The sequence below is a fragment of the Rhinoderma darwinii genome, chromosome 3 (genome assembly GCF_050947455.1).
Source record: "Rhinoderma darwinii isolate aRhiDar2 chromosome 3, aRhiDar2.hap1, whole genome shotgun sequence".
In the NCBI taxonomy this organism is placed as follows: domain Eukaryota; kingdom Metazoa; phylum Chordata; class Amphibia; order Anura; family Rhinodermatidae; genus Rhinoderma; species Rhinoderma darwinii.
Window position 1 is genome coordinate 323,186,633 of NC_134689.1, and position 18,409 is coordinate 323,205,041.

The following is an 18,409-nucleotide window of genomic DNA, read 5'->3' on the forward strand; positions in this document are numbered from 1 at the left end:
TGTCTTTGTCCAAGTTTCAGTTTACACAGGTTTTCCGAAAATGTATCCTGTTGTCTGGCAGAGGTGGAGCAGGATTTAGCTCCCACTCTTTTAGGATTGGCGCGGCTACGGAAGCAGCTAGGTGGGGCTTATCCCCAGTGATGGTTAAGAAGATAGGTAGGTGGGAGTCAGAGAGATACAGGCTATACATGCGGCCAGGGCCGCCATCAGGAATTTCAGGGCCCCATACAGCTAAATTTTCTGGGCCCCCCTACCGTGGCACTGCCTGTTAACGGTACTCCGTCCAGCACTATATCATGCTACCCAGGGCCGCCATCAGGGGGGTGTTAGGGGTACTGATGTGAGGGGCCCGGCCAAACCTAATTGAAAGGGGGGCCCGGCAACTGCCGCGACTTGCCTTTGGTAGAAAAAAAAAAAACAGGCCCCAGCAATGGGGCCCGTTTTTTTCACCAAAAGAATGTCATGAGCTGTGGGGCCCCCCCTCTCGTCATGGGGGCCGTCAAACACCGCCTGCACAACCGATCGCGCGCACCCGCAAACTCCCACGCGTGCGCACTCGCAAACTCCCGCGCGTGTGCACTCGCGAGCGTCCGCGAGCGCGCACCGGCGACCGCACGCACCCGCGACCGACAGCGCATACATCCGCGAGCGCGCACCCGCGACCGCCTGGAACCACGCACCGAATTTTAAGGCAGATTTTGACCTGCCCACACTATCTTGCCGCGTTTTTTGCCCGCGGCGATTGAGGACAGCAGACAAAAAATGCAGCGAAAAATGCATTTTCTGCCTCCAAATGATTTCGATGGGAGGTCAGAGGCGGAACAGCGGAAAGAAAGGACGTGCTGCTTTTTCTTTTTTCCGCGACTGGCTCCTATTGATTTCAGATTAAATCAATGGTAGGCGGTTTTGGAAGTTGTTTGGTGCTGATTTTGACTCAGTGTCCGAGTCAATATCAAGGCCCAAAAACTCTGTGAACTGTGCCTTATTGTTAGGGCTTATTCAGACGAACATGTAATACATCCGTGCAACGCGCGTGATTTGCAGGGACCTATGTTACTCTATGGGGCCGTGCAGACTGTCAGTGATTTTCACGCAGCGTGTGTCCGCTGCGTAAAACTAACGACATGTCCGATATTTGTGCGTTGTTGGCGCATCACGCATCCATTGAAGTCAATGGGTGCGTGAAAATCACGCCCAGCACTTCCGATGCAGTATAAACTATGGATGAAAATAGAAAAGCACCACGTGCTACAAACATACAAACAGAGTGTCATAATGATGGCGGCTGCGCGAAAATCACTCAGCCACGCATCATACGCTGCTGACACACGGAGCTGTTATGGACCTTTTGCATGCGCAAAATACCACGTTTTTTGCGTGCGCAAAAAGCACACACTTGTGTAAATCCGGCCTTAGGATAGGAACACACTAGGCATGAACACTGCAGATTTTATGCAACACATTTTATTGTGGACAATCCGCAGCGTATTACAGTCGCAGCAGAGTGGATGAGATTTGAACAAATCTCATTCACACGCTGCAAAAAAAATTGACCTGCAGTGTGGTTTTTTAAGCCGCATCATGTCAATTTACTCTGTGGAATCGCTGCTCCTCTGTTGCGGAAATGCTGCGGTTCTGCCGCAAAAATCACAAATGAGAAAAAAAAAAGGTACTTTTTTAAATTGACTCGCCGGCGCCGTGCTCCACAGGCCTCCGCTGGTGGGCAAGTTGATAGCCGGGTACTTGAATATCTACGCCGAGCCGCGGATGAGGACGGGAACGACTTCTTTTGGCGCAGCATAGTTCCCCTACTCCGGCTGGTCCCCATGGATCGCATGGCCCGGCTGCAAGCGTCGATCATAACCTTGATCGACGCCTCCACACCCCCCCACAATCCAAACCACTGCTTCACGGCCATAGAGCAGTGGCGCGGATTAGCCATGCCGGCCACCACGCCCCAGATGCCGGCAACATACCATCCAGCCCCCCAGATGGCACGGCCGCACCCCTATATGCACCCTATGGCTCCCCACTTCCCTGCCCCAACGTACCACGGACAACATCAGCACCACTATGCTGGCGAGGAACAACCTCCGCAGCTCCAGGTCCAGCATAGTGGTGCTGAAATGCCGGCGTATTCCTCCCCAGGCCACCACTACCAACACCTGTGAGTGTGTTGGTGTCGTGATATTTAGGCGGCCAATTTGTTTTTTATTAAGGGATGGCAACTCGTCCTCTCATGTAGGTTACACCATGTTGGTGTAATTTTGTTGCTACAATATGTATGTGTATTTTACTGACCACACCATGTTTCCGTTGTGTGAATTCCGAACACATTAAAAACATGGATGTTGATTGTTTCTATTGCGTGTTGTTTTTATTTTACACCCCTCAACACAATGTTTGACCCACATTTCTTTTGGCTATACCCTCACACACTTCTGCATGCACACGTGATATGAGGTTTTAGTTAATCTATCGGGGTTTGACATTATTTGCAAGAGGTGCGAACGTTTGGGTGCTGTCATGGGCCCCGAAGCACACTAAGTACACTTGCAATTGGACTTGCCTAACTTTAGGCCGGCCATCATTCTATCTCCAGAAAGCATGTTGCCAAATGTCAAAAGTCCTGCTCAAACCCCGACAGATGTAAGCTCGCAACCCGCGTCAAGGGTCCTCATGTTTTGCGAGTCCCTAACCCAACACGAACCCCAAAAACGTCTAAAAACCCTGGCCACATGTGACGTGTGTAGTGAAGCCTCCAAACAACAGTCAACCCTTCAAAGGTCATCACGCCCCCACGGTGCGGCTCCTGATGGGCACGCGAAATATGCCGCCAAAGTATCCCGCACTCGAAGGCCGGATGAGAGAGATCGGCCGAGAGGAATAACCGGGACAGTGTGGCTGCTGCCTGCATGTGTAAGGATATATTCTGCATCAAAGGTAGCATCATTAATGCGGCAGAAGTTATGCAGAACGACACACGCTTGTATAACACGTGTCACATTCTGCATGGACAATTGCATTGTCGTCAGAAAGACACGCCACCTGTTCGACATAATGCCAAAGGCACATTCCACACATCGACGAGCTCGGCCTAGGCAGAGATTGAACATGCGCCGACGGTCATCCAAGCCCCTTCTCGCAAAAGGACGCATGACTTGCCTTGTCAGGGCAAACCCCTCATCCGCCACGATGACATACGGGATTGGGGGTCCGCTGGAGCCCGGGAGGATGGAAGGTTCCGGCACCGCCAGTCGATTATTCACGAGTCGCTTCCCCATTCTTGATGAACGGAATATGCGGGCATCTGCCGAGCTTCCATACGAGCCGATGTCAACAATAGTGAAACAATAATTAGTGTCCGCCAAGGCTAACAATACCATGGAAAAAAACTGCTTGTAGTTATAGTATTGCGAGCCACTGCGTGGGGGCTTTCATATAGACAGATGCAATGTGCTTGAGCACAGATATCCCAATTTCCCAGCTACTACTTGAATAGTGGCATTAAATAAAACATAACTTTTAATATTGAACTTTAGAATTGAAGTGCCATGAGAAACGGTAAACGTACAACATTGAATTGGAATAAAAATATACTGAGTCGGTTAGCGTGGTATTAGAGATGTGAGAGGTATTGACATCTCATGGACGTAATGGGGCTCGTATGTACGGCAGCTGCAGACTGCCTAAAGAGCCTGTGTCCTCCGTAGGATAGAGTGCAAAAGCTAAACAGCGACTGAGTTAGATTTAAAAGAGCACTAGCCCCCCCGACATGTTTCACTGCTGAGCAGCGTCTTCAGGGGATGATTCGGGGCTTTCTCACACGAATGTGTTTGCCGTCTAGGGCACCAATGCAATTTGGAAATTCACTTGCTCTAATAAATCCCTCAGAAATTCTTAGCCACTGTTCTGTCGTGGGCTGAGGCATGACCGTGGTCTTTAACCTCTGCCACAACACGACACAGGTGGATGTGACAATGAACGAAATGGTGGTAATTCCCAAAAGAAATTCAAAATGTAACGAATGATAACTATTGCCTGTGGCCAGAAATCTAGAAAACCAAGAGAAAGAAAAAGAAAGCCACAACACATGTTAGGGGGGGCTGGTAAAGCAGACAGCGTCATTGACTAAGTAATAGCAACTGCACACATACCTCAAGGTCACAAGCAGACGTTCCTCGGGCGAAATGCAGCGTCTCATGTTGGTATTCTTGTAGGTGAGACCAGAGCGAATCTGCTCAAGCAGAAGGTCAAATGTGTCCACAGACATGCGGCAGAAGGCTCTAAATTTTTCAGGATGCCGTCGTAAGTCCTCATACAGGCTATGGAAATGGCCTTTCTTCGTATGTTGGGCCACAAGTGGATGAACCCAAATGCGACATCTTACAGGCGTCTGGTGCTGCAGCATGGGTCCACGCTCCCCAAAACGACGTGAGATCATCCAGGCAAGAAGCACACGTGCCAGCGACAGAGAAGGCATAAGTGTGCCGTGCAAAGCCAATCGCAACTTCAATGGAGAAACACACACTGAGGTTTCTGCAGAGGCGGAAATAAGGTGCAAAACCTGCTTCTCCCAGCAAGCAGGGGTTGGGCCAGATGGCCTATTTGTAGGCTGGCCTCTCATGAATCCCCTCTGCGTTTTTTACGCGCGTTGCAAACGCTAGTTGTGTGCGCGTTAAAAACGCAACAACGCTGCGTATACGCAGTGCAAACGCAATGCCAACGCGCGCAATACGCTGCGTTTTATTCGCGCGCAAAACGCAGCGTTTTGCGTGCGCAAAAGGCACTTGACAGCTCCGTGTGTCATCCGTGTATGATGCGCGGCTGCGTGATTTTCGCGCAGCCGCCATCATAGAGATGAGGCTAGTCGACGTCAGTCACTGTCCATGGTGCTGAAAGAGTTAACTGATCGGCAGTAACTCTTTCAGCACCCTCGACAGTGCATTCCGATCACCATATCGAGTAACCTGTTTAAAAAAAAAGAGGTTCGCACTTACCGAGAACTTCCCGGCCGTTGCCTTGGTGACGCGTCCTTGGTGACGCGCCTCTCTTGACATTTGGCCCCACCTCCCTGGATGACGCGGCAGTCCATGTGACCGCTGCAGCCTGTGCTTGGCTTGTGATTGGCTGCAGCTGTCACTTGGACTGAATTGTCATCCCGGGAGGTCAGACTGGAGGAAGAAGCCGGGAGTTATCGGTAAGTCAGAACTTTTTTTTTTTTTACACGTTCACGTATATTGGAATCGGAAGTCACTGTCCAGGGTGCTGAACCAGTTTAACTCTTTCAGCACCCTGCACAGTGACTGTCTCCTGCCGGGTTCGGTCAAAACGAGTTCGGCCGAACCCGGTAAAGTTCGGTTCGCTCATGTCTAAGATACTCCGTTCGGATGTTTGTAAACAGAAAAGCACGCGGTGCTTTTCTGTTTACATTCAGTTTGACAGCTCTTGCGCGAATCACGCAGTTCGCACGGAAGTGCTTCCGTGCGACCTTCGTGGTTTTCACGCACCCATTGACTTCAATGGGTGCGTGATGCGCGAAAAACGCACGATTATAGAACATGTCGTGAGTTTTACGCAACGCACTCGCGCTGCGCAAAATTCACGCATCGTCTGCACTGCCCCATAGAGTAATATAGGTGCGTACGACACGCGTGAATAGCACGCGCGTCGCACGCGCGTATATTACGCTCGTGTAAATGAGTCCTAAGGCCCAGTTCACAGAGTTTTTGGGCCTTGATATTGACTCGGACCATGCGTCAGAATCAGCACCAAACAACTTCCAAAACCACCTCCCATTGATTTAATTTTACTCACTGTGTCAGAAGAGCTGCTCCCACTCCAGTCCTCTTCAGGCGATGTCTTCGGTCCAGACGTCCAGTCCTTCACCTCCAGCCAGGCTCCAGGTAAGTTGTGTCCATGTGTGTGTCCACGCTGGCGATCGCGAATGCGCGCTTCCGTGGGTGCGCGCTTCCGGGCTTTCGCGGGTGCGCGTGCGGACGGTCTCGAGTGCGGGCGTTCGTGGGTGCGTGCTCGCGGACGCTCGCGAGTGCGCACGCGCGGGAGTTTCCTTGTGCGCGTGATCGGTCGTGCGCGCGGTTCGACAGCCCCCATGACGAGAGGGGGGGCCTGCAGCTCACGACATTCTGTGGTGAAAAAAAACGGGCCCCATTGTAGGGGCCCGTTTTTTTCTACCAAAGGCAAGTCGCGGCAGTTGCCGGGCCCCCCTTTCAATTAGGTTTGGCCGGACCCCTCACACCAGTACCCCTAATACCTCCCTGATGGCGGCCCTGCATGCGGCCTCATTTGCTTTGAAGCGGTGGGGATAAGTTGTGCTGGAGGTGGGACATAGAGTTGTTACCTTACTGTTTTCTTTTGTTCTAGGTGCGGGCCCCTGCTTGGTCTGGATCATGGGGCACTCATACGTGCACTGGGGAGGTGTTCGGGCTGATGTTCGTCCGGCTGGACGGCAGTTGGGCCTGGATCAGTCAGAGGTTCAAGTCAGATGGTTGGGTCTGCGGGGCATGCTGTGGTGCAGTTTTTTGCCAGAGCTCCAGTTTTACGCAGGGTTGGACAGAGCGCCTGATATTTTGGTCGTGCATTTGGGAGGCAATGACTTAGGTATACGGTCGTCTAGGGATTTGATGCGGGATGTGAATCTGGATCTGTTGTGGTTGTGGTTATCATTTCCAGGATTGCTGATTGTATGGAAAAGAGTTGTCCCGCCCGCCCTCCCAGCATTTTTCTCCTGTTCTCATGGGAGACTGAGGGTTGCGATTTGTCACAGTAGCAATGGCGGCAGGAGGAGGGGTCTTTGAAGGCACGTAATGGGAAGAAGGAGAACAACATTGAAGATTGTTGAAAAAGAACTCGGGGCGTTTAACCCTGGGTAGTATTGGAGGGGCTGGGGAGTGGTTACCCAGCTGGTTTTGCATACATTCCTGATGGGCAGGGTCCCCAGGAAGGGAGAGAGAGGTCTTGGAGATGGTTGGTGCCGTCGGGTCAGGTGCAGCACGGCTGTAGGGCAATAAGTCCAGACCTAACAAGGAAAGGATGGAGTTTTTTGATATGATGCCTCAAGTGCCTTCAAGGATCCCTTAACTGGAGAATGTGGGAAATAGTGCAGGATGTTCATTATGGAGTGTATTTATGATGAGTTATGATTATGCTAATTTTATTGCATAAAAGTTGTGTAATTAATAAATGGCTGCTGTGGCCTTTACACCAATTGCAAGTTGTGGTCTCTTATTGGGATTGGGAGGTGGAAGGTCATAGATAGCGAAAGGCATCAAACATACCTTAAGTCAAGAGCTTTTACCAGTCATTCCTCTGGTTTATGCACACTATATTACGCTACCTGCGTCGATACATGTTGTTTTGCATGCCGTCCGTGCACTATTACCTACACCTGGGTGATCGGACTACTTCATACGTTTTGAAACTATGCACATTATATTGATACCCAAATTCAGAGGTTTAGGATAATTTATATTATGTAGCTCAAGCAGCATGTTTTATATATAAATACTTGAAAATAAAGGGGTTGTCTGTCTAAGAAATTAGGGCATATGTACGCCATATAGAGAGGAAACTCATGCCGCATCTAAGGGGTTAAAGGGCCAAGATTGGAGTGCTCTCTAAATTTGGCTGTTGCAGTAGGATGTCGGCTGTATATTACATCTTCTGTGTCCATGCCACACACTTCAGGGTTAAATAGTCATTTACATGGATATGCTCTGGAAAATGAAGATTTCTTTGCTATCAGGAGCACAAAGGCCAGGGTGCATTAAAGAGGGGAGTAGGCCCTTAAGGTGCAAGAAGTTATGAGAAGGAGTATTGTGGACCATATCGGCATTATATAGCACCCCCAACAATTTGATAAATGAAATACTCAAGTTCTTCCTAGAACAGTTCAAGTAAATACAAGTGCATATCTAAATCACCGTGTCAGGCAGGAGAGAGCCTAAAAATATCCAATGTATACGTGACACTTAAACATCTTAACTAGTAGAGGGCACAAACACAGGAAAGTAATCTGAACAGTCAGGGACTGCGTACACTTAGAACAGAGCTGCATATCTGCTGTTTATGTCGTCCTGTTGTGTGCAGAGGGAATCAGAAAGTAAAATGGGCCATTTTCAGGGTATATGTCAAACGTCTGATAGGTGGGGTCCCACCTAAACTATTAGTGGATATGCCATGAATGTGCAAAATTGGGAAACCTTTTTAAAGGAACAGTGTCATAACAAATTATTTTTTTATATGTTAAAGATGTTAGTGCTTTATTAAAAACGTTTATATTCATTTGTGTGTTTGTGTTTTACTTTTTCTTATTTTTACACTTTTTCTTCCCTATGGGGGCTGCCATTTTTTGTTCCATTTCTGTCTGTGTCGATTAACGACACATACAGACATGGAATACGGCAGCCACAGTCCCATAGGGACTGCGAACGGCTCCCGTCCCATTGACTTCCGTGTACGGCGTCTGTGTGGGAACTGCGCATGTGCCGCTCCCACACAGTCCAATTCGAAATTGGCGCCGTCCGGCGCCATTTTCCTGTGGACCGGAAGTCGCGGCCGGACAGTAATATTACTACTTCCGGTCGCGGCTTCCGGATTTGTGCACTTGGACCAGCGGCAGCAAACGGAGCGGACGGGCCGGAGGGAGCCGCGGCGGCAGGAGCAGGTAAGAGATTTCAATGTATGTTCGTGTTTGTGTGTGTTTACTACTGTATGTAAACCTACTACACTGTGTGTTAGCTCAAAAAATGGCGACACACAGTGTAGGAGGTTACACCGTTCAAACCCCTCGTTTATCCCGGCACTAGCCAGGATAAAGGAGGGGGGGATGCTGAGAGCTCACTAGAGCGAGGGCTTTTAACCCAATGTTGCAATGCTGCAATTTTGGGAATAGCTCCATCTAGTGACCAAAAATGGGTAGTATTATAAATTAGAATTAATTTATAATATTTCCTGACTCGTGAAAAAAATAAAAAAAATTTGAACAATGTTTAATCACCCACACACTAAATGTTTAATTTAAAAAAACAAAACATGTTTTTCTGGCAACACATTCCCTTGAAGCTTCTTGAAGGTACTATTGTTAATGTCCCAGAGAAAAACTCAAGGAAGCTGCGCGGTGAAACCGTTCAAGTTGACACGACAAACATCCTGTTTGTATCATCTGGAGCTTTCAATGGCCTGGACAGGATCATCAGTAGGAGGAAGAATGAAAAGGTTTGTTTTTAAATCCTTAAAGGGAATGTGTTGCCAGAAAAACATGTTGTTTTTTTTTAAATTAAACATTTAGTGTGTGGGTGATTAAACATTGTTCAAATTTTTTTTATTTTTCAGGAAATATTATAAATTCTAATTTATAATACTACCCATTTTTGGTCACTAGATGGAGCTATTCCCAAAATTGCAGCATTGCAACATTGGGTTAAAAGCCCTCGCTCTAGTGAGCTCTCAGCATCCCCCCCTCCTTTATCCTGGCTAGTGCCGGGATAAACGAGGGGTTTGAACGGTGTAACCTCCTACACTGTGTGTCGCCATTTTTTGAGCTAACACACAGTGTAGTAGGTTTACATACAGTAGTAAACACACACAAACACGAACATACATTTAAATCTCTTACCTGCTCCTGCCGCCGCGGCTCCCTCCGGCCCGTCCGCTCCGTTTGCTGCCGCTGGTCCAAGTGCACAAATCCGGAAGCCGCGACCGGAAGTAGTAATATTACTGTCCGGCCGCGACTTCCGGTCCACAGGAAAATGGCGCCGGACGGCGCCAATTTCGAATTGGACTGTGTGGGAGCGGCGCATGCGCAGTTCCCACACAGACGCCGTACACGGAAGTCAATGGGACGGGAGCCGTTCGCAGTCCCTATGGGACTGTGGCTGCCGTATTCCATGTCTGTATGTGTCGTTAATCGACACAGACAGAAATGGAACAAAAAATGGCAGCCCCCATAGGGAAGAAAAAGTGTAAAAATAAGAAAAAGTAAAACACAAACACACAAATGAATATAAACGTTTTTAATAAAGCACTAACATCTTTAACATATAAAAAAATAATTTGTGATGACACTGTTCCTTTCAGCAAACCCTAAAAATGAGTTACCGCAGGTTTTTAGATTTATATATGATCAAGTCTACTGGCCGAAGAATAATAAGAATAACAGGAAGAATAATAATAGATGCACCAACACAGCAAAACTAAATAAATTTCTATATGTCCTGGAAAGAGTAATATTATATAAATATGACAAAGCTATACAGAACTATAGACTTCTACAGAGCAGGAGAAGTTAAAAAGTGTTTTATTTATTACCTACATGCACATAATCAAAAAAGGCTACAAATCAGCCATACCTGCTGCACGCCTTCTCCGCCCACATCCCTCAGCTGATGTATGCCAGGGACACTGCCAATCTTGTCAACTTCATCCAAGAATACAATGCCTGAAGTAAAAGAAATTATTATGATCTATTTAGATGCCATTTAAACGTAATTTTATTTTAGTTTTTTTTTACTGAGGCTTTGTACACATCTGCGTCAGAGGCTCTGTTGGGGGCCAAACTCACAATTTCCATCAGATTTCATAGGAAGAAAAGCAATGCACCACGAAGAAACCCGACATAAATCAATGGGGTCTGTCAGGTGCAGGTGATATCCTCCATGCGACAGATCCGGCACTGCGTCACAGTTTCCGTTTGTAACAGAAACCGCAATGAAATTGTGAATAGAGAAGAACACAGAGGAGCTGAGTACATGGAAAATCAGATGAATTTATAAAATGAGGAGGACACTATACACAGAGAATATCCATAAATAAAATATATGGGATAGGTAGAGCTCCCCCATCCAAGCGCTGCTCGGCTGTTACTGTAACTCCCATAGAACAGAATTAAGAGAGGCGCGAGCATGCGTTACCGCCTCCCAGGGCCGCACCTGCCATTAGGCGAGGTGAGGCAGCGGCCTCAGGCGGCGCCACCGAGCTAAAAACGGGGGGCGCCATATTGTGGCAGGGCCAGGGGGGATGCGTGGGGAAGGCAGGGGAGAGTACTTTACCTAGCAGACGTGCAGCACGATAGGCGCACGGCTGCTAGTACACTCCCCCTCTGTGACGCTGCACGCGCCGCAAGAGAGGAGCATAGGGAACCTGGAGGACTGCGGGAGGAGCGGCCGATGCTCTCTCCTGAAGAAAAGAAAAGCAGCTGGTAAGTAATGAGTTGAGGACAGGAGGCTGAGTCGTTGATAAAGACTAGAGCGGCAGAGTGCCAATTACTGCGCTCAGCCTCCTGCCCTCACTAATTTAAAAGTGATGGGCTGCTACCATACTGACAAGAGGGGGGCATCTGACTGAGTGCATTGGGCAGCCTTAGAGGTGTGCGACATGGTGCTGCATCCTCCCACCATGTAGGGGGCGCAACTGTGCAGGCCGTGCTTTGGACTCTATATTCTCTGCTCCTCGTTACACACACTGAGGAAGCAGAGGAAGCAAGTGCAGAGCCGAGGAGGAAGCTCCGCCCACAGCCCGACCTGCAAGAAACCTGTGCAGCTGGAGAGATGGTAAGTTCCTGTGTGTGTGTGTGTGTGTGTGTGTGTGTGTGTGTGTGTGTGTGTATATATATGTATACATGCCTTGTGTCTGACTGTCTGTCTATGTGTGTGTATATATGTGTCTCTATATGTATACATGCTTTGTCTGTGTGTGTGTATATATATATATATGTGTCTGTATAAGCATACATGCCTTGTGTCTGATTGTCTGTGTATGTGTGTGTGTGTGTGTGTGTATATATGTGTCTCTATATGTATACATGCTTTGTGTGTGTGTGTGTATATATATATATATGTGTGTCTGTATATGCATACATGCCTTGTGTCTGTCTGTCTGTATGTGTGTGTGTGTGTGTATATATGTGTCTGTATATGTATACATGCCTTGGGTCCGTCTATGTGTGTATATATGTGTTGGTATGTGTATACATGCCTTGTGTGTGTGTGTGTGTGTGTGTGTGTGTGTGTGTGTGTGTGTGTGTATATATATATATATATATATATATATATGTGTGTGTATATTTGCCTGTATTTGTAGAGGGCAGCAATAGAGTCCCCCGCACAGTGCGCCATCCAACCTAAGGCCGGCCGGTAATATAATTAAAAAAAAAACAAAGACATAAGAAAACATTTTTTATTGAAATAAAAACTCCCCCGCACAACCCTCTTTCACCATTTTATAAAAAATAAAAAACGTACATTATCGAAGTAGTCCAACTAATCTATGACTAAGGCTGGGTTCACACAACCTATTTTCAGGCGTAAACTAGGCGTATTATGCCTCGTTTTACGTCTGAAAATAGGGCTACAATACGTCGGCAAACATCTGCGCATTCATTTGAATGGGTTTGCCGACGTACTGTGCAGACAACCTGTAATTTACGCGTCGTCGTTTGACAGCTGTCAAACTACGACGCGTAAAATGACTGCCTTGTCAAAGAAGTGCAGGAAACTCCAAAAACGGACGTAAAAAATGCAGCGAAAACGCAGCGAAAAACGCGAGTTGCTCAAAAAACGTCTGAAAATCAGGGGCTGTTTTTCCCTTGAAAACAGCTCCGTATTTTCAGACGTTTTTGGTCACTACGTGTGCACATACCCTTAGGCTAAATGGTCCAGCCGAACATAGCAAAAAAATAAAAGTTAGCAGTATTACAAATATAAAAGCTATACTTTTTTCTCCCCTGCGCCACAATAGAAACTAGAGGTCAAGGAAAAATAATTTTCCTTCATGTAACTCTGCTTCCTGTCAACTGAAAAGTAACCGCCAGAGGGAAAAAATGTTTCCCCTTTGTGGAGTACAAGAAAGTCTAATTCCCAGGTGGGGCTTTCTTGTACTCATCGGGGAAACATTTTTCCCTCTGACAGATGATTTTTCCGTTAACAGGTGACAGAGTTCAATAGGGGTGGTGTTAGGGGGAGGAGGGGGGAAAATATGGTCTGTTCACAGTTTGTGTTTTTTCCACCCCTGCCCTAGATTTCAATCCTATATCCGCCCCTGTGTGCAGAATATCACAAGTTCACAACAGAGCTTGCAGCGGAGAAGCGCACGCCCCTGCGGACCACGATACAGAGAGCGCGTCTAACGAGTGAGTATGGCAACTCTGCACCTCTCCTCAGCCTCCACATGTTATTGGATGAGAGGAGGAGAAGGGCGGACTGTGGCTGATAAACTACTGGTATATATTTATATGTGCGGTATATTCACTGCTGCTATATATGGATCTGTGCGGTGTATATTCACTGCTGGTACATATTTATTTATAGGTTGTGCGCAGTTTATTTTTTGCTTTGCTATTGTTCCATATGCCTTTTTTTCTAAATATACATTTTTGCCCCTTGCAGTTAAAGGGGTTGTTCCAAGATTAAATGTTATCCCCTGTCTACAGGACAGGACATAACATGCTGATCGGTGGGGGTCCAACTACTGGGACCCCCACTGATAACTGGAACGGTGGTCCCTTGTACCCCTGAGTAACTGGAGCGGCAGGGTGTATGCTTGACCTGCAGCGTCATTAACTCAGGGGTATGAGGGACCCCCACTGATCAGCATGTTTTCTCCTATCCTGTAGAGAGGGGATAACATTTAATCTTGGGACAACCCCTTTAAGACCTGAACATGCAGTGAATAGTTTTCAGATTATATTACTGGCTCGATGATTACATTCATTCCTAGTCTGGTCTGTGCAGTTTCGGTTTACAAATATTACGGATTGGTAGTACAGATCCAACAGACGTGGACAGAAAGCAAGTGCAGCATGCGTTACTATACTGACTGTAAAGAGCAGCATGTGTTACTATACTGACTGTAAAGTGCCGCATGTGTTACTATACTGACTGTAAAGTGCCGCATGTGTTACTATACTGACTGTAAAGTGCCGCATGTGTTACTATACTGACTGTAAAGTGCTGCATGTGTTACTATACTGACTGTAAAGAGCAGCGTGCGTTACTATACTGACTGTAAAGTGCAGCGTGCGTTACTATACTGACTGTAAAGTGCAGCATGAGTTACTATACTGACTGTAAAGTGCCGCATGTGTTACTATACTGACTGTAAAGAGCAGCGTGCGTTACTATACTGACTGTAAAGTGCCGCATGTGTTACTATACTGACTGTAAAGTGCAGCATGTGTTACTATACTGACTGTAAAGTGCAGCGTGTGTTACTATACTGACTGTAAAGTGCAGCATGTGTTACTATACTGACTGTAAAGAGCAGCATGTGTTACTATACTGACTGTAAAGAGCAGCGTGCGTTACTATACTGACTGTAAAGTGCAGCGTGCGTTACTATACTGACTGTAAAGTGCAGCGTGCGTTACTATACTGACTGTAAAGAGCAGCGTGCGTTACTATACTGACTGTAAAGTGCCGCATGTGTTACTATACTGACTGTAAAGTGCAGCATGTGTTACTATACTGACTGTAAAGTGCAGCGTGTGTTACTATACTGACTGTAAAGTGCAGCATGTGTTACTATACTGACTGTAAAGAGCAGCATGTGTTACTATACTGACTGTAAAGAGCAGCGTGCGTTACTATACTGACTGTAAAGTGCAGCGTGCGTTACTATACTGACTGTAAAGTGCAGCGTGCGTTACTATACTGACTGTAAAGAGCAGCGTGCGTTACTATACTGACTGTAAAGAGCAGCGTGCGTTACTATACTGACTGTAAAGAGCAGCATGTGTTACTATACTGACTGTAAAGTGCAGCGTGCGTTACTATACTGACTGTAAAGTGCAGCGTGCGTTACTATACTGACTGTAAAGTGCAGCGTGCGTTACTATACTGACTGTAAAGTGCCGCATGTGTTACTATACTGACTGTAAAGTGCCGCATGTGTTACTATACTGACTGTAAAGTGCCGCATGTGTTACTATACTGACTGTAAAGTGCAGCATGTGTTACTATACTGGCTGTAAAGTGCAGCATGTGTTACTATACTGACTGTAAAGAGCAGCATGTGTTACTATACTGACTGTAAAGAGCAGCATGTGTTACTATACTGACTGTAAAGTGCAGCATGTGTTACTATACTGGCTGTAAAGTGCCGCATGTGTTACTATACTGACTGTAAAGTGCCGCATGTGTTACTATACTGGCTGTAAAGTGCCGCATGTGTTACTATACTGACTGTAAAGTGCCGCATGTGTTACTATACTGACTGTAAAGTGCAGCATGTGTTACTATACTGGCTGTAAAGTGCAGCATGTGTTACTATACTGACTGTAAAGAGCAGCATGTGTTACTATACTGACTGTAAAGAGCAGCATGTGTTACTATACTGACTGTAAAGTGCAGCATGTGTTACTATACTGACTGTAAAGTGCCGCATGTGTTACTATACTGACTGTAAAGTGCTGCATGTGTTACTATACTGACTGTAAAGTGCCGCATGTGTTACTATACTGAGTGTAAAGTGCCGCATGTGTTACTATACTGACTGTAAAGAGCAGCATGTGTTACTATACTGGCTGTAAAGTGCAGCGTGCGTTACTATACTGACTGTAAAGAGCAGCATGTGTTACTATACTGGCTGTAAAGTGCAGCGTGCGTTACTATACTGACTGTAAAGTGCAGCGTGCGTTACTATACTGACTGTAAAGTGCAGCGTGCGTTACTATACTGACTGTAAAGAGCAACGTGCGTTACTATACTGACTGTAAAGTGCAGCATGTGTTACTATACTGACTGTAAAGTGCCGCATGTGTTACTATACTGACTGTAAAGTGCTGCATGTGTTACTATACTGACTGTAAAGAGCAGCATGTGTTACTATACTGACTGTAAAGTGCCGCATGTGTTACTATACTGACTGTAAAGTGCCGCATGTGTTACTATACTGACTGTAAAGTGCCGCATGTGTTACTATACTGACTGTAAAGAGCAGCATGTGTTACTATACTGGCTGTAAAGTGCAGCGTGCGTTACTATACTGACTGTAAAGTGCAGCGTGTGTTACTATACTGACTGTAAAGTGCCGCATGTGTTACTATACTGACTGTAAAGAGCAGCATGTGTTACTATACTGACTGTAAAGTGCCGCATGTGTTACTATACTGACTGTAAAGTGCCGCATGTGTTACTATACTGACTGTAAAGTGCCGCATGTGTTACTATACTGACTGTAAGGAGCAGCATGTGTTACTATGCTGACTGTAAAGTGCAGCATGTGTTACTATACTGACTGTAAAGAGCAGCATGTGTTACTATACTGACTGTAAAGAGCAGCGTGCGTTACTATACTGACTGTAAAGTGCAGCGTGCGTTACTATACTGACTGTAAAGTGCAGCGTGCGTTACTATACTGACTGTAAAGAGCAGCGTGCGTTACTATACTGACTGTAAAGTGCCGCATGTGTTACTATACTGACTGTAAAGTGCAGCATGTGTTACTATACTGACTGTAAAGTGCAGCGTGTGTTACTATACTGACTGTAAAGTGCAGCATGTGTTACTATACTGACTGTAAAGAGCAGCATGTGTTACTATACTGACTGTAAAGAGCAGCGTGCGTTACTATACTGACTGTAAAGTGCAGCGTGCGTTACTATACTGACTGTAAAGTGCAGCGTGCGTTACTATACTGACTGTAAAGAGCAGCGTGCGTTACTATACTGACTGTAAAGAGCAGCGTGCGTTACTATACTGACTGTAAAGAGCAGCATGTGTTACTATACTGACTGTAAAGTGCAGCGTGCGTTACTATACTGACTGTAAAGTGCAGCGTGCGTTACTATACTGACTGTAAAGTGCAGCGTGCGTTACTATACTGACTGTAAAGTGCCGCATGTGTTACTATACTGACTGTAAAGTGCCGCATGTGTTACTATACTGACTGTAAAGTGCCGCATGTGTTACTATACTGACTGTAAAGTGCAGCATGTGTTACTATACTGGCTGTAAAGTGCAGCATGTGTTACTATACTGACTGTAAAGAGCAGCATGTGTTACTATACTGACTGTAAAGAGCAGCATGTGTTACTATACTGACTGTAAAGTGCAGCATGTGTTACTATACTGGCTGTAAAGTGCCGCATGTGTTACTATACTGACTGTAAAGTGCCGCATGTGTTACTATACTGGCTGTAAAGTGCCGCATGTGTTACTATACTGACTGTAAAGTGCCGCATGTGTTACTATACTGACTGTAAAGTGCAGCATGTGTTACTATACTGGCTGTAAAGTGCAGCATGTGTTACTATACTGACTGTAAAGAGCAGCATGTGTTACTATACTGACTGTAAAGAGCAGCATGTGTTACTATACTGACTGTAAAGTGCAGCATGTGTTACTATACTGACTGTAAAGTGCCGCATGTGTTACTATACTGACTGTAAAGTGCTGCATGTGTTACTATACTGACTGTAAAGTGCCGCATGTGTTACTATACTGAGTGTAAAGTGCCGCATGTGTTACTATACTGACTGTAAAGAGCAGCATGTGTTACTATACTGGCTGTAAAGTGCAGCGTGCGTTACTATACTGACTGTAAAGAGCAGCATGTGTTACTATACTGGCTGTAAAGTGCAGCGTGCGTTACTATACTGACTGTAAAGTGCAGCGTGCGTTACTATACTGACTGTAAAGTGCAGCGTGCGTTACTATACTGACTGTAAAGAGCAACGTGCGTTACTATACTGACTGTAAAGTGCAGCATGTGTTACTATACTGACTGTAAAGTGCCGCATGTGTTACTATACTGACTGTAAAGTGCTGCATGTGTTACTATACTGACTGTAAAGAGCAGCATGTGTTACTATACTGACTGTAAAGTGCCGCATGTGTTACTATACTGACTGTAAAGTGCCGCATGTGTTACTATACTGACTGTAAAGTGCCGCATGTGTTACTATACTGACTGTAAAGAGCAGCATGTGTTACTATACTGGCTGTAAAGTGCAGCGTGCGTTACTATACTGACTGTAAAGTGCAGCGTGTGTTACTATACTGACTGTAAAGTGCCGCATGTGTTACTATACTGACTGTAAAGAGCAGCATGTGTTACTATACTGACTGTAAAGTGCCGCATGTGTTACTATACTGACTGTAAAGTGCCGCATGTGTTACTATACTGACTGTAAAGTGCCGCATGTGTTACTATACTGACTGTAAGGAGCAGCATGTGTTACTATGCTGACTGTAAAGTGCAGCGTGCGTTACTATAGTGACTGTAAAGTGTAGCGTGCGTTACTATACTGACTGTAAAGTGCCGCATGTGTTACTATACTGACTGTAAAGTGCAGCATGCGTTACTATACTGACTGTAAAGTGCAGCGTGCGTTACTATACTGACTGTAAAGTGCAGCATGTGTTACTATACTGACTGTAAAGAGCAGCGTGCG